Source organism: Leucopleurus acutus (assembly GCF_964270905.1).
Source record: "Leucopleurus acutus genome assembly, chromosome: 1".
NCBI lineage: Eukaryota > Metazoa > Chordata > Mammalia > Artiodactyla > Delphinidae > Leucopleurus > Leucopleurus acutus.
This window is the reverse complement of record NC_139142.1, coordinates 74,805,847-74,830,856: the sequence shown is the minus strand read 5'-3', so window position 1 is coordinate 74,830,856 and position 25,010 is coordinate 74,805,847. Positions and strand designations below refer to the sequence as shown.

Here is a 25,010-nt window from a genome sequence, read left to right as displayed (position 1 = left end):
ATTTTCTATACTTGGCCTCACTGTGGACTTTGGACAAGGCAATGTGACCAGCTTTGACCAATGGAATGTGAGTGGATAGGAAGTATGTTATATCATAGCTAAAAGTAAATATATTCACATGGCATGTCTTCTTTTGTTTCTTCCCTGCACTTACCAGGTAGTGGTTGTCTTTTCAGCTTTTATCCATAATGTGAAGAAGACGCAAGGTCCAGAATGGAAAGATAACTCATAGTAGCAGAACGGAATCGTCCTGTATCCAGGAGCAGAGCCTCAGAGTGCTGGGACTGCAGTTGACCCACAGCTAACATACCATGGACAACTCAGTAAACTTTGTTCTTGTGAGCCACTGATATTGTGAGGTTGTTTGTACTGAGCATTACCCTAGTCAAAGTTGACTGATATATGAAGTCATATCAATTCTGTCTTCTAAATATTTCTCACATTCAGCCACCTTCTTTTTTTTTTTTTTTTGCGGTACGTGGGCCTCTCCCGTTGCGGAGCACAGGCTCCGGACGCGCAGGCTCAGCGGCCATGGCTCACAGGCCCGGCCGCTCCGTGGCATGTGGGATCTTCCCGGACCGGGGCACAAACCCGTATCCCCTGCATCGGCAGGCGTACTCTCAAACACTGCACCACCAGGGAAGCCCCAACCACCTCTTTTTACTTGCCTTGTTACTATCCTGGTCCAGGTGCTCATAATCTCTCACTGAATTGGTTGGAATAACTTCTTAAATGTATCCCCTATCCATGAGCTCTTACTTCCCAAATCTATCCTGAAGTTATCATTCTAAAATACACATCAGATTAGATTGCTGTTCTATTTCGGGACCTTCTATGGCTCCCCATGACCCAAAAGTAAAAGCCAAAGTTTATGTGGCCATCTACAGTATTACTTCCAGTAAGTGTTCATCTTCCTCCCCAGTATTACACCAAGATTTCTGAACATCAGCCATATCAAATGAACTCACTCTCATATCTTCTTCTTATAAATATTTCTTTCTCAAGTTGGCAAAATCCTATTCAATCTTCAGGACTCAGTAAATGTCACATTTACTTTTTAAAAGATTTTCCAGGTTACATAAATTATATTTATTTGCCCTCTCCCTCTTTTACTGTTCTGTGCACAGTTTTGTAAGACCACATACCTACTATGCTAAGAATATTTTTTGGTTTTAACTCTTCACTAGTCCAAATTCCTCAACGATAGGGGCCCTTACATATTATTCTTTAATCCCAGCTGTTATTATTGTCCCTGACTTATAAGAACCATTCAGTAGATCTGCCTACAGCTTGACCACAGTTTACTTTTGACAAGTGCACTGATTAATGAGAGCTGGTTTGTGAAGCTGGTTTATATGAGTGGGTTGGAAACCTTCCACTGCGGGAACACTTGAAGATACTTCTACTTCATTATATCCCTCAAGCCAACACATGGCTATGTTTCCCACTCTTACACCTGGTTCTTACTTAAACCATCATCCCAGGAGGCCAATGTGCCCCCATCTAAGCATATGTATCAACACAGCCATACAGAAGTTTGTCTCCATATATTCGTGGTTTTTAACATCAATTGTAAATGAAATGGTGCGTGAAAATTCTGTATGTTTTTATAACGTACCATTTCTATACTTTACGATATCTCCTTTGACTCTCTTCGCTCTTAGTACAGCTTACCCAGGACCTTTTGATGAGTCAAGGTAGATGACCGTAAAGACAACTCATATCATTAAATGAATCTTCCTCAACCTTCTGCTTTCCACATGAAACATTCCTGCTTTTACACATATAATTCACTTTCCCTCCCCTAATAATAAAAAAGATATCTCTCTTCCTTTTAAATAGTGTGCCTCTGTCCAAACGCTTCACCCACTCCATTCACTTTGACTTCTCTGGCACCTCAGCCCACTGATCGTCCAAACTCTATGGTCTGGTTCTTCAGGACTTTCTTGCTACTGATTTCTTCCCATCATTTAAAATATTCAAGCATGCTCCTCTGAAAAAATATTTAATATTCCTCCAAATTCATACATGCCTCTCCTGTAACCAATCTATTTTTTCTCAGAAATACCAATGATCTCTTTATTATTAAATCCAAAAGGTATTTTTTTACCTCCTTCATCTAGACAAGTGTTTCTCAAATTCTAATGTGCGCAGGAATCTTATTAAAATGCAGATTCTGACTCAGGAAGTCTGGGTAGGGCCTGAGCTTCTGCATTCAGAATAGCTCCCCGGTGATGCAGATGCTACTCACCTGCAGACCACATTCAGAGCAGCCACTTTCTGTAGTGCTTGCCACTCCTTTAGGAGACTTTTGTGTTCCTGGCAGGAAGGAGGTGAGGAAGGTTCACAAAAATTGTGAACTGCTCTTTCTTTCTCTATCTGACCAATAGAGGGGGCTGTTGTGTAAACTGGAAATGGTTTTTCTAAATGAGATCAGAATAATCGCACAAAAACCTTCCTTCCCTACAGTTTAAAGAGATATTCTGACACCACTTTTTGCACAATGACATGTAAAGCATCTCAGACGCCAGAGGCAGGCAGTCTTGTTAAGACAGCCTCTCTCCCAACACACCTTACAGCGTCCATCAGAAATCTAAATCCTGTGTCATTCCTTCTCAACCTCACAGCAACCTGGGTTCAAGTCCACCAGTCATCAGACTTTTGTTTGTGGAGACTCTCCCAGAAAGGAGCTCACTGCCTCCTCACTGCTCCACCATGACCCTGGTGTTCACCTTGATGCTTGAGGTGCTCCTGTTCCTGAGTGAGTACTGTTCCATTTTACTCTCTTGTCTACACATGGAACATTGCTTTGGACTGAATTTGAACAGAGACTTTTTGTTCTGGCTGAGTTCATTGATTCAGCATTGATGTTTCAGGAGGAGCCGGAGCCCAGTCAGTGACCCAGCCTGATGGCCATATCACTGTCTCTGAAGGAGACCATCTGGAGCTGTGGTGCAAATACTCATCTTCTGCTTCGCTGTATCTCTTCTGGTACATGCAGTACCCCAATCAAGGACTCCAGCTTCTCCTGAAATACATATCTGGAAACAGCCTTGTCTCAGGTATCAAAGGTTTTGAGGCTGAATTTAGGAGCAGTGAGAAGTCCTTCCACCTGAGGAAAACATCAGCCCATTGGAAAGACTCGGCCAAGTACTTCTGTGCTCTGAGTGACACAGTGACTAAGCCTACAGTGGGAGCTGAACACAAATCTCCTGAGACTTAGTAGCTTAAAAGACTCAGGGTCTCAGCCTATGTTATTTTCAGGATGTTGGCATGTTCTGTGAAGGCAAACAGTACAGAGAATACAGAATCCTGAAAGTGTCTGGTTCTCATGGGCATCTTAGATTTCTTTTCTCTTTCTTTTTTCTTTTGCAAAGGAAAGACTATTGGTTTCTTAATTTCAGTGCTCTCAGTGGTCTTGAGGCTGGTGGGTGGTTTCTTGTCAGTGACACCTGAGAAGGCTGTGCCTATACTGTACTGTTTTTTTCAGAGTAAGTTTTTATGTCATAAAAAGAAAACCCAATCTTAATATTCTTTTCCAAAATATAGTTGACAATTCCAAGGTATTTGTTCTCACTTATATAGTTTGGTTCAAACAAATGGGATTCTGGTTGGAATCACATTGGAAACTGACGTTTTAGGATATTATGTTTTCCTACCCAAGAATATTATATGCCTCTTCATTTATTCAGGTCTTGTTTTAGTCCTTTAAAAGTAAATTTTGCTTGCTTGTTTCCAGAAAAGTTGGAAAAAATGAAATGGATCATTGAATAAGTGGAGAGTTGATGTCTAGCATTCTGTGTCTGTTCCTCTCTCTGAACAGGGAAGAGAGCCAACAGAAAGTGGAGCAGCATCCCCAGTCCACAAGTGCCAGGAGGGAGAGGTTTCTATTTTTAACACAGTCACACACGCAGCAAGAGTGAAAGTTCCAACCATTAAGAAGAACATATCTCTGTGCAGGTCATAGGCTCAGACTCCACCTTCTGCTCTGTAATCATGGGGACCCCGCCCACGTTCAGTCTGTTCACAACCCCACAGAAGGAGGCACTCACCTTCACACAAAATGATGTTTCTCAGAATTCATACCTGAGGTTGTTCTCTTTCCTCCTTTCTGCACACTTCGTTAGGCAATATAAAAATATTTTACGAATGATGCTTGTACACAAAGAACTTACTACCTAACAGTCATAGGAATATTTCTCTAATTAGATTTAAGCTTTATGAAGATACCAATTTTTTTTTTACCAATATGCATTCACTGAACAATGGTTGAAAGAATGAATGGCTGATAATATTTATACCCATATATACAGGCAAATTTATAGCCAATGGTTAGAATTTGTATGGAAACTAATTTCAGCTCCCTATAAGGAAAAATGAACAATTAGAGGCTTTTCAAAACAAAACAGACTGCTTTGAGGTGTAAAATATTCCTCATTACAGGAACTAGTCAAAGAAAAGTGGAATGTCCATTTTCCGGTGATCTGCAGAAACGATTACAAAACAATATGATTTTGCACCAAACTAAGAATTTTAAGTTTTAAATGAGGGAAAATACCGTGAAAGAACTGAACAACCAAAAAGCTTGTAAAATTCACCACCGATTAAAAAAAAAATCGCTTCCAAATTCATGGAAATTGGATTTTGAATTTTTACTTGACGCATGTGTAGGAATTTAAGTGAGGGCAATGGTAGAAGAACACATTCCAAGCAGGGTAAACTTATTAAGAGCAAAGATCAAGAAACAATAAGCAAGAAGAGTTTAGGAAATTAAAAGTTTTTAATATTACTGAAAGGGACAATTTTTATTGGATGGTACTGTGAGATAATATGAAATGTTAGCTTGAGGCAGTAGTTCACCCAGGAGGGCCACGCACAGCTTAGAACTGGGTTTCTTTCCAGATAAAAATACAACTGTCATGAGATTACCTGTCTTTAGCATAAGCAACATTAAGGAATATCTTGAAATTGTTTTTTAGAATGAGCTATTAATCTAAATTAATCTAAACTGGTAGATTATATCAAAGATTTACTTTTACAAGCACACTTCTAAATGTATAGAAAAATTGGATTTCCATAATGATTGATTCAATAAACAAATAAATTTCGTTTTCCCTGAGCAATTCTACCACCAACTAATCACCATATTGCAGGAAAGGAAAAATCTAAACACTTTCCCAATGTGTTGCACTTTTATGATCACTTTGCAGCATGAGTTTTGTTTAGACGTAGGGGGAGACTAATAGCTTCTCTGCCTTCATTAACCTCCCGTAAAGGACAAACTTTTAAATCAAATAATACAGACCAAACAAATAAAAATAACTACATTCTGCTTTGCTTTGTACTTTGTTCTCTTCCTCATCTGGCTGCAAAAACCCTTGCATGATTTTCACTGAAAATAACTCCTGAATTCATGTGAGATTTTGCCGTCCTCAGTACTTGTACTGGTAGAGTTTAGATATGTTCCCATCTACTTCTCTGCTCTTCAGGGTACTGAGTTGCCATAAGGATAAGCCAGGCAGATAGGCCTTCAACATTAAGGCTAATTTCTATCTTACCCCCACTGTGCCTTTTATCATCACAAACATGTTTGTTGTCTAATTTGGTTCACTCTTAGAAGAGCATGGTTTGGTGTACCTAAAAAAAGGATATTCCTATAGGCAGCAATATACTAAATTTTTAGGGGTCTTATAGCTCCATTTTTCTATTAAATGGTGCAGGGTTGAGAATCAAGTAAGCACATAAAAAAGAGACAGCAACACCGTAGTAAAACTAAAATTGTTATTCCACCGTTTGGTGATTTAGTTTATATCCACATCGTTCAGAAAGAGAGAGACTTTCTTGAAAAGTAGAAACTGAGAAGAGTGAGGAAGAGAAATTATTTTATTGAATAAAAGACTTTCTGTAACACTCAGTGATGGATGAAGTGAGAGATGTGGAAACTTCCAGTCAAAGTTTGTACATTTTACTTTCATCAAATGTCTATGATCCATCCCAGAAAAGCAACCCATAGATTTAGAATAGTCCCACTCACCATTGTTTCATCAAGGGAAAGTTTTCTTGGTGCTGAATGTTGGGTAATGCTATATACTATATACAACTGAATGTTGGGTAATGCTATATTTAGGGTCTTGAATGGTGGAAGAGACCAAGAACAATTTAAGAGAAAGGGAGGGGAAATAAGAATAGACCATGGACAGAGAAGATTTGTCCAAAAGAGACTATTCAAGATTTGCTTTAATCTATCATTAACATTGAAATTTGAAAGAGTTATTAGAATAGGTTCACAGACTCTCAGAACTTAGAAACCATTGTAGAAAAGAGGGTAAGCACAAAGATGCAAGCCATGAACACATCTGCTTTGCAGACATTCATTTAAGTGGCTATCTGTGGTTTTCGAGTTTTTTTCTACACGGTAGAGCTGCCATATCATTGGGAGCTGTGGAAGTTAATCACTGGACCATTTTAGGGAACATCATTCACACCTTAGCCTAAAATATAGAGAAAGACAATGCAGAGATATGAAGAAAGACAGATCTGAGAGCATCATCAGAGCCTATATACCCAGCTATGCCTGGAACGGCAAAAGTCAAAATACTCTCATTGGGAACAAGCCAGCATGAGTTGAGATTCTGTCATTTACAACAAATAGATCCATAATTAATACAGAAGAAGGTGGGGGGGAGCCTTTTGGCTTTGTACTATTTTATGAGCTGAATTTATGATGCTGAGAAGCATTTTTCAGTCAAAATAACTAGAGTAATGTAGATACAGATCATCACTGGTCTACCTTCATTATAGTAAATATGAACCAGGTTAATCCTATGTATGTTTTATGAATTTCTGATGGGAAAAAATTAGAAAAATACTGAAAACATCCACAACTCTGCCACATAGACAAGCACTCATTATTTTTACTTATTTCTATTTTTTTCACAATTTTGCACGTCGTTACATCATATTATAGAGACAATTTTATGTCCTTTTTATTAACACTCACTTTTGTCATTAAAAATACCTTGTATTCATACTTTGAATTGATTATTCTACTATTCTACACCATAGATATACCACACTTAACTTTATAATTTTCCTGTTTGGGGATATCTTGATTATTTATTTCCAGTTTTTCATCATTTTAAATAGAATTATGGTATACACCTTTAAATAAAAATCTGAATTTGAATTTCTCATCATTTTATTAGAACAGCATCCTAGAACTGGAATTAGTGGTTCAGTGGGTAAAAACAGGTTATAGTCTTTTTGCTTCTTGTGTCTCGCGAATGGGGAGTTAGTGTTTAGTGCGGACAGAGTTTCAGTTTAGGAAGTTGAAAAATTCCGCAGATGGATGATGGTGGGAGCTGCACAACGATATGAATGTACTTAGTGCCACTGAACTGTACAGTTAAATACGGTTAAAATAGTATGTTTTATATTATGTGACTTCTACCACAATAAAAAAACATTTTCAAAAAGTATTCTAAATGTATCATCTCTACTCCCTAACACCTTTCTTACTTGAACCCACTACAGTCAGATTTTCATCCCTACCATTCCGTTGAAATCACTCTTGCTGAGGTCACCAGTGAGTTTTAAATTTTATTTATTTATTTATTTGTTTATTTATGCCTGTGTTAGGTCTTCGTTTCTGTGCGAGGGCTTTCTCTAGTTGCAGCAAGTGGGGGCCACTCTTCATCGCAGTGCGTGGGCCTCTCACTATCGTGGCCTCTCTTGTTGCGGAGCACAGGCTCCAGACGCGCAGGCTCAGTAGTTGTGGCTCACGGGCCTAGTTGCTCTGCGGCATGTGGGATCCTCCCAGACCAGGGCTCGAACCCGTGTCCCCTGCATTGGCAGGCGGATTCTCTACCACTTCGCCACCAGGGAAGCCCACCAGTGAGTTTTATATCAACAAATCCAATGATGCATTACCATTCCTTATCTTATTGAGTGTCTCCGAAGAATGTGGCATTATGGTTACTCTGCCTGAAACACCATCTTTGCCTGGATTCTGGAACTCCACATTCTCCTGGTTTGCCTTCTTCCTTGCAAACCGCTCCTGCTCAGTCTCCTTTTCCTACATCTTCCTCCTCTTGCTGGTGTCTACATGTTGTGTTTTCTCAGAGCTCAGTCCTCAAACATTTATTCTCTTCAAATGATCTTGGAGGTGTTCAGGACATGCCACCCCAAAACAGGCCACTAGTATAAAAGCACTTAAGCCTAGCAACTTTGGGTCTTCATTTTTCTATGAGGACCCCTATGTACATGTAAAAATTATTAAATAAAATCTCTATGCTTTTCTCCTGTTAACCTGTTGTATGTCAACTTACTTCTCAGGTCCAGATGGAGAACCTAAGAGGAAACAGGTAAAGCTTTAGCTCCCCTACAATCTCATCTAGGGATATGGCTTTAATTGCTATTTATACATTGATGACACACAAATTTACATTTTCATCCCAACCTTTTCTATTTAAAGCCAGGCTCATATATACTGTAATCTGTGTAACATCTACACTGGATATCTAATTGGCATCTAATATATCCTTAACATAAGGCCTGATTTCCCCCCATAGGTTCTTCCCTCATTCTTTTCCATCTCAAAAAAAAAAATGGCAATATAATTCACCTTATCAGAAATCTAGGGACTCCTCCTTAATTCTTCTGTTTCTCCCATACCCCACATTGTCAAACAAACCTGCCACATAAGATTTATTTTTTTCTCATAAATAGTTTGACTTTGTTTTTCAGTTCAAAGAATGATGTTACACGATGGGTTTCAGTGACCACCAATTCATTTCTGAATTCTAAGATGACAGATACATAGATAGGTAGATAGATAGATAGATAGATAGATAAGATCAAGGAATCTTGTCTCGAGGTTGCTGCCTAATTAAAACACCTCCCTGTCTTGCAATATTTCTTGCCTAGCTGTTCAGGACTTTCCCTCAGAAGCCAGGAGCCAATGAACTGCTTACTTCTTTGGTACCTTGGAGACTTTAGACTCTGGAGCAATGTACCATAGTAAGATCAGGATGGTGGAGGTTTTTTTAAGGGAAAGTTAAGAGTGGAAAGTGAAATGGGAAAGAGGCAGCATGATATCTGGATCTCAAGCATGTTCTAAAGCGGTTTTAGGGAAAAAAATTCTAATACACAAACCCATACACACACACACGCACGCACACACACACATGACTAGATTCCATTAGAATTATCTATGCCTGTATAAACCTTGGCAAACCTTCATATAATTTCAAGCGTATAGGAATCCCAGTTTAAAAGCTACTGGTCTAAAATGGGACAGGGAAGTCCCTGGCAGTCCAGTGGTCAGGACTCTGCACTTCCACTGTAGGGGGCATGGGTTCAATTCCTGGTCAGGGAAATAGATCCCACATGCCTTGCAAGCACAGCCAATAATAACAGAATACAATACAATAAAAATAAAGAAAAAAAATTTTTAAGTAAAATAAAATGGGACACTCTCACTAACACACTTGTCACAATATACTTACTGAGAACTCATTCCTCCCCACTGATTTGAGATACTGTCTTTAACATATACTAAATTTCCATATACAATTAGGCTTAATTATTGATTTGCTATTCCATTTAATTGACCTATCTGCTTAGTCTGAACTTGTACTTAAGAAGGTTCTTGGGCTTCCCTGGTGGCGCAGTGGTTGAGAGTCCGCCTGCCGATGGAGGGGACACGGGTTCGTGCCCCGGTCCGGGAAGATCCCACAGGCCGCGGAGCAGCTGGGCCCGTGAGCCATGGCTGCTGAGCCTGCGCGTCCGGAGCCTGTGCCCCGCAACAGGAGAGGCCACAACAGTAAGAGGCCTGCGTACCGCATAAAAAAAAAAAAAATCTATAACTAACACTGTATGTATACATTTTGTAATTTAATATATCCAAGAGAGATCCACAAGTTCAGCTACTTGAGTTAATTTTGCTCCTGCTAATGATTGGTTTTAAAGGGAGTTTAGAGTAGCTATTGCATAACCAGCTTGGTATTTTTTCTTTTCAATATTTAAAGTAAGATTATTTTAAAAACATGTCAATTCAGAATTTTGTATGAGAGTGTCCAAAAGATCTGTTCCGGACATGAAGGCATTTTGAACAACAGAAGTACAATCATGAGATCCTTTAATTGAGAAGTGTAACAAAGTTGAATAATATGCGGAGAAATTAATATTTTATGATTAGTCAACTAACTGGTAGACAACGTTTGAGTGTTTTAGATTGGAAAACAATTTGTACTGTATGTAGTACCATCAGATTTAAATGGAGATTCCGGAGCAAGATCTGAAGATGCTTCAACCAATTTAGCCAAGGCTGTAATTATTCTGAGACAAGGAGTATAAGTTTTGTTGAACTTTAAGGGGTAGGCCATGATAGGCAATGGGTCTTTGTTGTTTGCCATGTTGTTTAGGAATATCCTTAGGCATGGCTTTCCTTTTACATTCATACACAAAGAAAGGTTTATTACAATCAGTGGTGAACTTACGAGCAGCTGTCTTATGGAGGTGTATGATCCATAAGCTGTCTTATGGAGGTGTATGTCACCTGCAATATATTCCCTTTAGAGCTGGGCGCACAGAATACAGGGGTTTCTTGTGGCTCTTTTAGGGTCCCAATTGAGTTAATGGGAAAAATATAAATTCAAAGGTTTGATAACCTAATGACCAAACTCTGGCATCTATTTTGGCCTTTCTGAACAGAGTTGGGATGTCAAAACTAACAGAGAAGAGAAGGGGACCTCTGTGACAGGACTCCATGTCTGCAAGCTTCATTCTAGTCTTCTGCAAAGGGAGATTATCTTTTCTCCTGCTATTAGGTCCCAAGATAGGTAACTGGACAGATGTTGTGGTGAATAATTATATTGATTGCTATATCAATATATAGGTTGAAAAAGCTGCAGTAACTAAAGAGATTTGCCTTCTTATCATAAAGTGATTTATTTCTACCTTAGGTGAAAGAAAAGCATACATAGGTGTAAGGATACATGATCATTACATCTTAGGATGTTTCCATAATCCATTATATGTAGTATTTTAAAATAAGTTCCATCACAGACGCAACGACTAAACACAGCAGTTGGTCGAATCATCAATCTCCCTTTCAATAACAAATTTACCTCGTGTTTATTTTCAGATGTAATTGCTATCAGTTGAAGTGCTGGTTAATGCAAAAGGAAGTCTGGGTTCAGTGAGACTCTCACCTAGTCCATAGAGAAGCTGACATGACCCACATCAACTTGCTCCTCCAGGAAACCCCTGTTTCCTGTTGCGGGGCAGCAGCAACACATAGCTCAGCAATTCTTCCCTCACCGTGTCAGGCTCACCTCACCTTGCAGAGCCTTGAAATTGAAGAAGACACTTTCCATCTAGAGGAAGACCTCAAACATGCTTCTCTCCAGCCTTCTGAAGGTGGTCATGGCTTCACTGTGGCTAGGTAAGGATGGCCCCAGTGGGACTGTACCCCTGTAGGACCTAAGGACTGGGGGAACAGGTGGTTTATGGGCACCTTGGGAAGAAGGGGCAGTAGAGTGTAAAACAGAATTTCTTTGTTCCACAGTACTTATTCTTAAACTTCTGATTCTGCTTTTTTTTTCTTTAGGATCCAGTATTGCCCAGAAGGTAACTCAAGACCAACCAGTAATATTAGTGCAGGAGAAGGAGGTTGTGACCCTGGATTGCATATATGACACAAATGAGTTCACTTATAGTCTATACTGGTACAAGCAGCCCAGCAGTGCGGCGATGATTCTCCTTATTCGTCAGGACTCTTTTTTTTTTTTTTTTTTTTTGCGGTACGCGGGCCTCTCACTGTTGTGGCCTCTCCCATTGTGGAGCAATGGCTCCGGACGCGCAGGCTCAGCGACCATGGCTCACGGGCGCAGCCGCTCCGCGGCATGTGGGATCTTCCCGGACCGGGGCACGAACCCGTGTCCCCTGCATCGGCAGGTGGACTCTCAACCACTGCACCACCAGGGAAAACCCTCGTCAGGACTCTTATAACCAGCAAAATGCAACAGAAGGTTGCTACTCACTGAATTTCCAGAAGGCAAACAAATCCATCAAACTTGCCATCTCAGCTTCACAGCTGGAGGACTCTGCAGTGTATTTCTGTGCACTGAGTGAGCCCACAGTGAGAGGCGTGTTGGAGGCAGGTATACCAAAACCCAGGGCTCTGCTTGATACATCTGCCTGCTATAGGGACCAGGGCAGGGAATTGCTTTCACAGACAGGAAGTGGTTAGGGCTGTGGCAGCACAGGTGTAGGGTTAGAGGGAAAACACTCCTTCTAAGAACATATTTCTCCGGGTTCGTAGACCAGGTCTAGAGCTATCATTCATCAAAAACAACCTTATCCCTGAAAATTTGGGTTCAAATTTTTTATTGAAGACAAAAAAACAGCCACATAAAATCCTTGCCCATTTAGTGATTAGAATAAGCTAGAAGAATTGACTAAGGAAATTCAGAGACATCTGATTCAAAAATTAGTAAAAATATGCGTGAATTTTTGGATTTTCAATTTGTTCATTAAATATTTATTGAATATATATTACAGGTATTGTTTTGAATAAGGAAGGTTGTGAAATCTTTTTGTGATTTTCCTCTATTTGAATATTATGCAGTTTTACACCATTTAATGAAGTTATTTAACTTAGTTTTGTTAGCTGAGTTAATGGTACACTTGTTTACTTTCTAAGGTGCCTGATATGTCACAAACTTTGTGCTAATCCTCATTCTGTCTTATTAACACCTCTAGCATGGAACAGCTCATTTACCATAATGTAAGCTTTACCTGCCTCCCATCAGTCTTATCCACAAAAAGATCAATAATTAGTGGCTCTTAAAAGGACATTGTGAGAAGCAGACTATGAATTATCTTGTTTCTCTGCTCTTGCCCTTCACTGCACCACTCCTTCAAAAGTATTTTTGCCATCATGTGGCACATTTTGGAAACCTCCAGGCCCTCTTTTTCAATCAGTGTTACACAATCCCAAATACTCCTTCCCTCAAATTTCCTCCTTCTACCTCTAATCCCATTTTCTCAGTGTCTGAAAATTTGAATGGTAATGGGTGGTTGCTAAGTGATCTTGTATTGTAACTGCCTCTTGTATTTGCATTTCAAAACCAGTTGTGTAGAGTAGAAATCTTAAAAGGAATGTCTTACAGTCCCTTCATTAAGTGGTGCTGGAAAAATTGGACAGCTACGTGTAAAAGGATGAAATTAGAACAGTCTCTAACACCATACATGAAAATAAAGATCTAAATGTAAGACCAAATAATATAAAACTCTTAGAGGAAAACATAGGCAGAACACTCTCTGACATAAATCACAGCAAGACCTTTTTTGGTCCACCTCCTAGAGTAATGAAAATAAAACCAAAAATATACAAGTGAAACCTAATAAAACTTAAAAGCTTTTGCACAGCAAAGGAAACCGTAAACAAAATGGAAAGACAAGACACAGAATGGGAGAAAATATTTGCCAATGAATGCACAAACAAGGGCTTAATCTCCAATATATACAAACAGCTCATGCAGCTCAATGTCAAAAAACCAAACATCCCAGTCAAAAAAATGGGTGGAAGATCTCAATAGACATTTCTCCAAAGAAGACATACACATGGCCAAGAGACACATGAAAAGATGCTCAACATCATTAATTATTAGGGAAATGCAGATCAAAACTACAATGAGGGGGGCTTCCCTGGTGGGGCAGTGGTTGAGAATCCGTCGCCGATGCAGGGGACACAGGTTCGTGCCCCGGTCCAGGAAGATCCCACATGCCATGGAGCGGCTGGGCCTGTGAGCCATGGCTGCTGAGCCTGCGCGTCCAGAGCCTGTGGTCCACAACAGGAGAGGCCACAACAGTGAGGGGCCCACGTACCGCAAAAAACAAAACAAAACAAAACAAAAACTACAATGAGGTATCACCTCACACTGATCAGAATGGCCTTCATCCAAAAATCTGCAAACAATAAATGCTGGTGAGGGTGTGGAGAAAAGGGAACCCTCCTACACTGCTGGTGGGAATGTAAATTGATACAGCTACTATGGAGAACAGTATGGAGGTTCCTTAAAAAACTAAAAATAAAACTATCATATGATCCAGCAATCTCACTTCTGGGCATATATCCAGAGAAAACCATAAATCAGGAAGACATATGCACCCCAGTGTTCATTGAAGCTCTATTTACAATAGCCAGGACATGGAAGCAACCTAAATGTTCACCAATGGAGGAATAGATAAAGAAGATGTGGTACATACATACAATGGAACATTACTCAGCCTTAAGAAAGAATGAAATAATGCCATTTGCAGCAACATGGATGGACCTAGAGATTGTCATACTGAGTGAAGTAAGTCAGACAGAGAAAGACAAATATTATATGATATTGCTTATATGTTCAATCTAAAAAAAATGGTACAAATGAACCTATTTACAAAACGGAAGTAGAGTCACAGATGTAGAAAACAAACTTATGGTTACCAAGGGGGAAATGGGGAGGAGGAATAAATTGGGAGATTGGGATTGACATATAACACTACTATATATAAAATAGATAACTAATAAGAACCTACTGTATAGCATAGGGAACTCTACTGAATACTTACATGGGAATAGACTTACATGTGAATAGAATCTAAAAAAGAGTGTAATGATTTACATGGGAATAGAATCTAAAAAGAGTGGATATATGTACATGTATAACTGATTCACTCTGCTGTACAGCAGAAACTAACACAATATTGTAAATCTACTATACTCCAATAAAAATCATTTTAAAAGTTAAAAATTTTTAACTCAAAAAATCTTACCTTTTTTTTTTTTTGCGTTACGCGGGCCTCTCACTGTTGTGGCCTCTCCCGTTGCGGAGCACAGGCTCCGGACGCACAGGCCCAGCGGCCATGGCTCACGGGCCCAGCCGCTCCGCGGCATGTGGGATCTTCCCGGACCAAGGCACGAACCCGTGTCCCCTGCATTGGAAGGCGGACGCTCAACCACTGCGCCACCAGGGAAGCCCTACTCCCTGATCTTTGATGACCATCTCGGTCTAGGACACTGATCACAAATGAAATTTTATAAACTGGCATCAGACTGGCTGCAACAAAACCATCTGGGAGCTTTAAAAAATTACACACTTGTGGGAATTCCCTGGCAGTCCAGTGGTTAGGACTCCGCACTTTCACTGCTGAGAGCCCGGATTCAATCCCTGGGTGGGGACCTAAGAGCCTACAAGCTGTGCAGCAGGGCCAGGGGAAAAAAAAATTACACAGTTGTGGGTCTCAATCCTGGAAAGTATGATTCATGAAGTTAGTTGTGGGATCCCAGAATCTGTCATTTTAAATCACTTACACATTGATTCTATTATCAGCTGTTGTATGAATATCAGCTATGTCTTTAATAATTTGAAAAGCTGGGAAAAAAGAGAGTCCTAACTCATGCTCGAGGCTTTTGAAACAAATCCACATCTTTAGAGTTCCGAACCCAGTGGAGGAAAATTATTCGATTAAAGTTTGGCAATAAAATATGGCCGATGGATGGTAACAGAAAGCATCCTTGAGGTTATTCACTAAGAGTATAAGATTAGTACTTGTCTGATTCACATAGGCCAACGCTTTTATCTTGGAGTCAAGAAAATATAAGAGAATAAGACATTGATCTCAGACCGTTCTATAAGGATTTGATCATTTCAATTATGATATTTCTTTTGTTTTCACATTTTAATGATTCTGAAATTCAGGATTCTTTTGACTATTGATAAGATAGTGTGGCTTTTTCCTCTGAAAAGATTTTATTAAACAGATATTATTTTGGGACCGATAAAATATTATATTTCAAGTAGTAGTGATTCCTCAATTAGTGACCTTTGATTCATTAGTTTTGTTTGGTATAACAAATATTTAGTGAGCATGTAATACAGGTCAGTCACTGTTGCTCTATAAATTGGGGTACAATGCTGAAACACAGAGATTCACTCAGTACTGATTTGGCTTCTTATTACGTCCCCTGTAATCAACCTCAGATTCTTTTCTGACATTCAGTGGATTATAGGCTGGCCCACCATGGATACCTGAGAATATAAAGTACTATATAAAGTGCTTAAGAGAACTGTTATTTTCTCAGCTGCAGAAATACCTGGGATGCTCTGTTAAAGAACTTCCATGTCAGGTAGTGTCCTAAGAGCAAAACAGACCTGAGAAGTTATGACAGCTCTTGATCAGATTTCCAAGCACCACCTGAAGACTGGCATGTACCTCATGAATAAAGTCAAGGATAACATTTTTCTGACTTGAGGAGACCAGGAAACGTGCATCCCATTTCAGTGTCTTTCCACCAGGGGGTGAAGTTTCCTAACACAAACACATTTCCTGTCTGAAACTAGGCTTAAGTTTATCACTTCACTGTGACTTCAATATTTCTTCATGTGAAGAGTCAAGGACATTATTCAGGAGACACTCTAGAGATGAACTCTTCTCCAGGCTTAGTGACTGTGATACTCTTAGTGCTTGGTAAGCAAAATGCCTCTAAAAATTTGGATTCTTTCTTCTGTTATGTCAACAAAACCTTTAATCATAATTTTATCCCAGAGCTTTATGCCCAAAATGATACAGAACTCTTTTATTTTTCCCCAGGACAAACCCGTGAAGACTCAGTGACCCAGATGGATGGCCAAATGACTCTTCCAGAAGGGGCTGCCTTGACCATAAATTGCACTTATTCAACCACTGGGTACCCCACTACTTTCTGGTATGTTCAATATCCTGGAGAAGGTCCACAGGTCCTTCTGAAAGCCATGAAGGACAATGAGAAGAGAACCAATAAAGACTTTGAAGCCACATACCACAAAGAATCAAAATCCTTCCACTTGGAGAAAGCCTCAGTCCAAGATTCAGATTCGGCTGTGTACTACTGTGCTCTGAGTGACACAGTCATGGGAACTGCAGGGGCAGCTGAGCGCAAACTCTTTGAGTGGCAGCAAGGGGCCTGGAGGCTGAGTGTCTCTCCATTTGATCCACTCTGTGGCACAGTCTATGGTGGTTTGTCCCTCAATCTCTGGTTGATACAAAACTCATACAAATTTCTAGAGAATAAGAACAAGAAGTGAATATTCCCCATACCCAACTCTTCATTAATGATTTTGAAAAAAGAGTCTGACATCAATAGTTCCTCATCCAGGGCCACAGTAATTTCAAGGTAAAGTCACATAAACAATGAGACTTGGGGCCAATGTAAGAAGAAACAAGAAGCACTTGGATGTGTGCTGTACCCCTGTGGAAGGGTTTAGAAACCTGAAGCATTAATTACACTTGAATAATTAGGGTGGATGGTGCTCTGTGTGTTTTGAGGGCATTCAGGGAGTGAAGGCTGAAAATAGGAAGACTGGAAATATATAAGCAGCAGACTACCCATGTTCTCTACCAGTACCTGTGTAACAAGCAGTGATCATTTCCCAAACCCAGCAGAAAATTGGAAGTTAGCCATTGATGAATTGAGCAACAGCACATATAAGTACGTAAGCCAAAATAATTAAAAATTTAAAATTTAATAATTAACTATTTACTTCAAGAAAAAAATTATTATTCAAGAAAGTAGCATAATCATAGTCTATATGATTCAACTAAATTTTCTTCTAGAAAAGTTTTACCACAATAGTCATGATTAGGCAGAATATCTATTTTCCCCAAACCTTGTGTATTACTAAGGTTCTGGACTGTTGCTTATCAGTTAGGCTGTTTTTTAAAAAATTAATAATTCAAAATTTATGAATGAGATGGAGCTTCATTTCAAAGTCATTTATATATTTTTGTATAAATTGTCTATTCATATATCTTCCCATCTCCTACTGTGTTATAGTCATTTAAATACAGATTTTAAAGAACACTCTCTATGTTAAGAAAGTTGTCATAAGACTGTCACATATACGTGTCTTTTAAGAAAGTTTAATATAACCTTTTTGACTTTGTTTATGGTCTTGATTGTTTGGCAGGCAGAATTTTAAAAATACTATGTAGTAAATTTTTGAAAAATTTCTTTTACGGATTCTGAGTTATATTTCACGCTTAAAAATCTGTAGCACTCAAAAATGATAAAATTTTATCTCATATTTTCTTTAGTTTTTCTCAGATTAATTTTGTCTTTAAATGTTTAAATTTGCGTGTGTGCGTGTGTGTGTGTGTGTGTGTGTGTGTGTGTATGTGTAGAGAGGTTGAGGTTTAAGGCTTTGTATTTTTCTTAATTTTTGTTTGTTTTTTATTTTGAGGCAGCTTTCCGGGCTCAACATTTTGAATGACCCATTTTTCTGCCAGTAGAAATTATGAAATTTTGAATTCAGGGAGGCTTAACTTCTGTGTGTGTAAACTTTTTACAATATTTTGGAGGGCAGTTTTTTTAAGCATATCCTATGAATCAAATCACAAATAATAATTCGGAGTCTTCTGTTCCATTGGCCTATAAGTCTGTTTTTATGCCAGTACCATACTGTTTTGATTACAAAAGCTTTGTATTATTATTATTATTTTTTTATTTGAGGTACGCGGGCCTCTCACTGTTGTGGCATCTCCTGTTGCGGAGCAAAGGCTCCGGACGCACAGGCCCAGCGGCCATGGCTCACGGGCCCAGCCGCTCCACAAAATGTGGGATCTTCCCGGACTGGGGCACGAACCCGTGTCCCCTGCATGGGCTGGTGAACTCTCAACCACTGCGCCACCAGGGAAGCCCGTATTTTGAAATCAGGAAGTGAAATGCCTCCCACTTTGTTCTACCTGCTCAAGATTACTTTGGCTATTTGGGGTCCTTTGCGATTCCATATGAATTTTAGGATTGTAAAAAATGTCATTGGAATTTTGATACGCATGGCACCGAATCTGCAGATTTTGTGCAAAAGCTTTTAAGTTTAATTAGGTCCAATTTGTTTATTTTTGTTTTTCTTTTCATTACTCTAGGAGGTGGGTCATTAAAGATCTTGCTGTGATTTATGTCAAAGAGTATTTTTCCTATGTTTTCTTCTAAGAGATTCAATAAATAATGCATTGAGTGAGATATTCTTTCTTTGTGAGAGCTTCCTTGTAAATGAATTCTTGATCACTGTCAAACTATGTGTCCTGATTTTTGGCTAGGGAAATTGTGTCACTGACTCTGATAATTTTTTCAGACTATATTTTCCCCAGATGAAGCCCTTATTTTTCTCTGAGGTGTCCTTTCCCTTTCTTTACTCCTTCCTGATATGTCTGATTACTGGGGCACTTTAAGTGGAGGCAATGTTGTGAGGGTGGAAAGCCTAGATATTTCTATACCTGTGATCAGCAATGTAGCAGACAGTAGGGCACTGGTCTAAGCAACAATGCCAGTACCTTGCTGAAAAACTAGAAGGAAATCTCTTTGCTCTCCTATCTCCTTGTACTCCTCTTCGTTAACGACAGCTGGGACTCAGCCTACCTGTTACTTTCTTCTCAGCTATTTGGGGGCTAGAGGAAAGGCTTTCCCCAAACAACTAGTTTCCTACTTAGATGTCCATTGATCTGTACATGCCAAGCTTTCTCTACAACCTATTGTTTTCTGCTCTTCATCCTGGAGTTCCCTGCTACTGACCCCAGATTTATATATGAGCCTCAATGGGACACCTCACTTAAGCTCTGTTGGCACAGCAGGGCTGGCTTCCACAGAAGTTCCTTGGCTAAGCACAGGGGATCAGGGACATTTTAAATCTACCATCTTTCTAGAACTGCCTTATTCTTTTTTTTTTTCTTTTAACATCTTTATTGGAGTATAATTGCTTTACAATGGTGTGTTAGTTTCTGCTTTACAACAAAATGAATCAGTTATATATATATATATACATATGTTCCCATATTTCTTCCCTCTTACGTCTCCCTCCCTCCCACCCTCCCTATCTCACCCCTCCAGGCGGTCACAAAGCACTGAGCTCATCTCCCTGTGCTATGCGGCTGCTTCCCACTAGATATCTACCTTACGTTTGGTAGTGTATATATGTCCATGCCACTCTCTCGCTTTGTCACAGCTTACCCTCCCCCCTCCCCATATCCTCAAGTCCATTCTCTAGTAGGTCTGTGTCTTTATTCTTGTCTTACCCCTAGGTTCTTCATGACATTTTTTTTTCTTAAATTCCATATATATGTGTTAGCATATGGTATTTGTCTCTCTCTTTCTGACTTACTTCACTCTGTACGACAGACTCTAGGTCTATTCACCTCATTACAAATAGCTCAATTTCGTTTCTATTTATGGCTGAGTAATATTAAATTGTATTATATGTGCCACATCTTCTTTATCCATTCATCCGATGATGGACACTTAGGTTGTAGAACTGTCTTATTCCTACGTCAAAAAAACCTGTAGAACTAAAATTCTAAAGGGCCATTCCTGGTGCGAGGAAGGTCAGAATCAATGATGATGAATGGAAAATACCTTGATATGGTAATGTTGACACTTTTCATTAACATACTTGTACAGAAGCTTAAATTTCTGTGAAGGCTGATCTATCAATATTTTCCTTTATTCTTTCTGACTCTCATGTTTAGAAAATTCATGACCATCCTAAATTTATAAAAATATGCTTTCATTTTATTTAAAATATTAATTATCTCTCTTTGGAATTTATTTCGTAGTTGATGTAAAGGTATGCATCCAAATTTAGTTGCTGATCTCTAGATGACTCTCCATTCATGAAGACATATTTTACTGAATATACCATCTTTTCCCTATTTTTTGGTAACTAAATTTCCATAAATAATTTGTATGTTTGGACTTTCTATTATGTTCCGTCAATATCTCTATCTGGACCTTTCTGTTAACATGCTTCTTCACTTAGTACAGCATTACACTTTGTCTTACTAACTGTGGAGGAAATCCCTCACCATTCTGTTTCAGAACTGAAGGCCTCCTGAAGCCCGAGATTATCTGCAGTATCAGATAGGGCCTCTAGAGGAAGATGCTACACAACTTGAACTTGACAGAAAGCCAGAAAGCAGCCAGTCCTTTGAGGAAGGGTTTTTACTTTGCGTGCCAGTGTAAACTCACTCACTGCTCTGTCAGGGTGTCCATGTGGCTGAACTGTTTCCAGGAAAAACCTGCAGAAAGGAGCTTCCTGTTTCCTCAGAGCTCAGACATGAAGCCCACCCTCATCTCAGTGCTTGTGATGATATTCACACTCAGTGAGTAAAGTCTCTTTTTATTCTATCTTTCTCTGGTCTTCTAATTTAGAAACAGTTTAACGAACTATTCTCCTCTGTCTGCAACACAATCCCTGATCCAGAATTGGTGTTACAGGAGGAACAAGAGCCCAGACAGTGACTCAGCCTGAGGACCACATCTCTGTCTTTGAAGGGTCCCCAGTGCAGGTGAAGTGCAACTACTCATATTCTGGGAGTCCTGTGCTCTTCTGGTATGTACACTACCCCAAACAACACCTCCAGTTACTCCTGAGACACACCTCAAGAGAGAGTATCAGAGGTTTCACGGCTGACCTCAACAAGGGTGAGGCATCCTTCCACCTGAAAAAACTATCAGCTCAAGAGGAAGACTCAGCGGTGTATTACTGTGCTCTGAGGGACACAGTAACTGGTTTTACAAAGGAAGCAGAGCACAAACCCCTTAAGAGTTACTGAAAATATTTCTAAGTTCCCTATTTGGCCACAGTGGGGCATTCTCTCTCTAGAGACTGACACTGAGTTTATCTCTCAGATACAGTTGCCATCAGTTGTTAGCTATAGATTAATCTCAAAAATTTGTTCAAGGAAATTCTCATTACCTACAATGCCTAAATTAATTTTTAAAATAGTAAGTGTATTTATCCTATAGATCAGTACCTGGAAAAATACTTTTGAAATAAAACTATGTAATGGCATAAAAATCCTTTTCTTGGCCCAGAGGGGCTCCCCAGGCTTAAGTGGTGCAGTCCCTCCTCTCTATCTCCTCTGCCGTAGCATCCACCCCCACGTGTACTCATCACCACGTACTGAAGCACAGTTCCTGAAAAGGAGGATACTGTTTCCCGACATGTGGTCGCTGGTCTTTCTACAGCTAATGCCTTTCCTCTCATGCACTTCATGGACCCATACTACCCAAATCAAGTGCAATCAGGAGAAACATCACAGCAATTTGAACAAGGAAAGTTTAATATAAAGAATTATTAACTAATAACAGGGAGTTATTTACTAATGAGTAAAAAGAACTCTAAAGAACATAAGAATAGCATAGGTAGGGAGACGCTGTTATCTCTAGGACTAAGCCAGAGTTCCGAGGAAACTAACATGTTGTAAATTGTTCCCCATTCCCTACCAAGCCAATGACTCAGGCTTCATTGGGGAGTGTGTGGCTGCAGCCTGCTGGATGGGGAAGTTTGCTGAGGTGCCAGAGAAGAAGGTTGACAGGCAGAAGAACACCTCCCAGGGTTCCAACACAATTTATAGGAAGCTGGCAAGGGAGTGCTGCTGAATTTGCTTGGGTGCTTGTGAAACCTGCCAAGAAACCACCTGTGGGGCTGTCATTAAATGCTGCTGGAGGGGAGCATCACTGGTGTCCCACAGGATGGCCAAGCACTGCAGGAACAAGAAGTGTGGAAGGGCTTCCCTGGTGGCTCGGTGGTTGAGAGTCCGCCTGCCGATGCAGGGGACACAGGTTCGTGCCCCGGTCCGGGAAGATCCCACATGCCGTGGAGCGGCTGAACCCGTGAGCCATGGCCGCTGGGTCATAGCCATTGTTACTAGATTGACAGCACTGCCCTGAGAGCCTGTGTAAGGCAACATCACAGCTGTCTGCAGAAACAAAGTCCCCATGCCTTAAAATGGTTGATGTGAGCAAGTAACAATGTTTTGACTTCTTGCTATAAATACAGTCATACTTTGCATAAAGTAAACCCAATCCTAGGGAAAGAAGCTATGAAATGACCCTGTCAAATCTTCTGCTGTGTTCACTTCACTAGCACAAATAATTGCACAAGAAACTAGACAAACAAGTTGACCGACACTGACCAAACAGTTCTTTGCATTGAGATTCCTGAATCTCTAATAATACAAATAAACAGGAGACAGATAAATACCACACACGTGCCTCTGGAATGAAGAGAGTCTGGCTAATATTATTAAGTATCGAAACTCTACTTTCTTAATAAATTACTTACTTGAATTAAAACAAGAAATGTGACAAGAAGTGAAAAGAAGGTGTTTCAAAACAACTAAATGAAGTGGAGAAGGCAACCTTCCAGAAAAAGAATTCAGAATAATGATAGTGATCCAGGACCTCAGATAAAGAATGGAGGCGAAGATTGAGCAGATGCAAGCAATGTTTAACAAAGACCTAGAAGAATTCAAGAAAAAACACCGAGAAGAATTCAAGAACAAGCAAACAGAGTTGAAAAATACAATAACTGAAATGAAAAATACACTAGAAGGAATTGATAGCAGTATAACCGAGGCAGAAGAATGGATAAGTGACCTGGAAGACAGAATGGTGGAATTCACTGCCATGGAACAGAAAAACAAAAGAAGAATGAAAAGAAATAAAGACAGCCTAAGAGACCTCTGGGACAACATTAAACTCACCAACATTTGCATTATAGTGGTCCCAGAAGGAGAAGAGAGAGAGAAAGGAGCCAAGAAAATACTTGAAGAGAATATAGTCGAAAACTTCCCTAACATGGGAAAGGAAATAGCCACCCAAGTCCAGGAAGCACAGAGAGTCCCAGGCACGATAAACCCAAGGAGAAACACACTGAGACACATAGTAATCAAAGAGACAAAAATTAAAGACAGAGGAAAATTATGAAAAGCACACAAGGGAAAAACAACAAATATCGTACAAGAGACCTCCAGTAAGGTTAACAGCTGACTTCTCAGCAGAAACTCTATAAGCCAGAAGGGAGTGGCCCAATATATTTAAAGTGATGAAAGGGAAGAACCTACAACCAAGATTACTCTATCCAGCAAAGATCTCATTCAGATTTGATGGAGAAATCAAAAGTTTTACAGACAAGCAAAAGCTAAGACAACTCAGCACCACCAATCCAGCTCTAAAACAAATGCTAAAGGAATTTCTCTAAGTGGGAAACACAAGAGAAGAAAAGGACCTACAAAAACAAAACCCACAACAATTAAGAAAATGGGAATAGGAACATATATATCCATAATTACCTTAAATGTGAATGGATTAAATGCCCCACCAAAAGACACAGGCTTGCTGAATGGATACAAAAACAAGACCCATATATATGCTGTCTACAAGAGGCCCACTTCAGACCTAGGGACACATACAGACTGAAAGTGAGGGGATGGAAAAAGATATTCCATGAAAATGCAAATCAAAAGAAAGTTGAGTAGCAATACTCATATCAGATAAATAGACCTCAGAATAAAGAATGTTACAAGAGACAAGAAAAGACACTACATAATGATCAAGGGATCAATCCAAGAAGAAGATATAACAATTATAAATATATATGCACCCAACATAGGAGCACCTCAATACATAGGCAAATGCTAACAGCTAGAGGAAATCGACAGTAACACAATAATAGTGGGGGACTTCAACAGCTCACTTACACCAATAGACAGATCATCCAGAGAGAAAATTAATAAGGAAACACAAGCTTTAAATGACACAATAGACCAGGTAGATTTAATTGATATTTACAGGACGTTCCATCCAAAAACAGCAGATTACACTTTCTTCTCAAGTGCACACGGAACATTCTCCAGGACAGACCACATCTTGGGTCACAAATCAAGCCTCAGTAAATTTAAGAAAATTAAAATTATACCAAGCTTCTTTTCCGACCACAACGCTATGAGATTAGAAATAAATTACAGGGAATAAAACGTAAAAAATAACAAACACATGGAGGATAAACAATAAGTGACTAATTAACCAAGAGAACACTGCAGAAGTCAAAGAAGAAATGAAAAAATACCTAGAAAAAAGTGACAATGAAAACACAATGATCCAAAACCTACGAGATGAAGCAAACGCACTTCTAAGAGGGAAG

The 25,010-nt window shown here is 39.5% G+C and overlaps 1 gene segment (V, D, J or C); it reads left to right on the top strand.

Moving 5' to 3' along the window:
- The first annotated feature begins 2,715 nt into the window (after positions 1-2,715).
- Positions 2,716-3,223, top strand: LOC309968763 (T cell receptor alpha variable 8-3-like). The segment is given in 2 exons: positions 2,716-2,761; positions 2,877-3,223.
- The last annotated feature ends 21,787 nt before the right edge of the window (positions 3,224-25,010 follow it).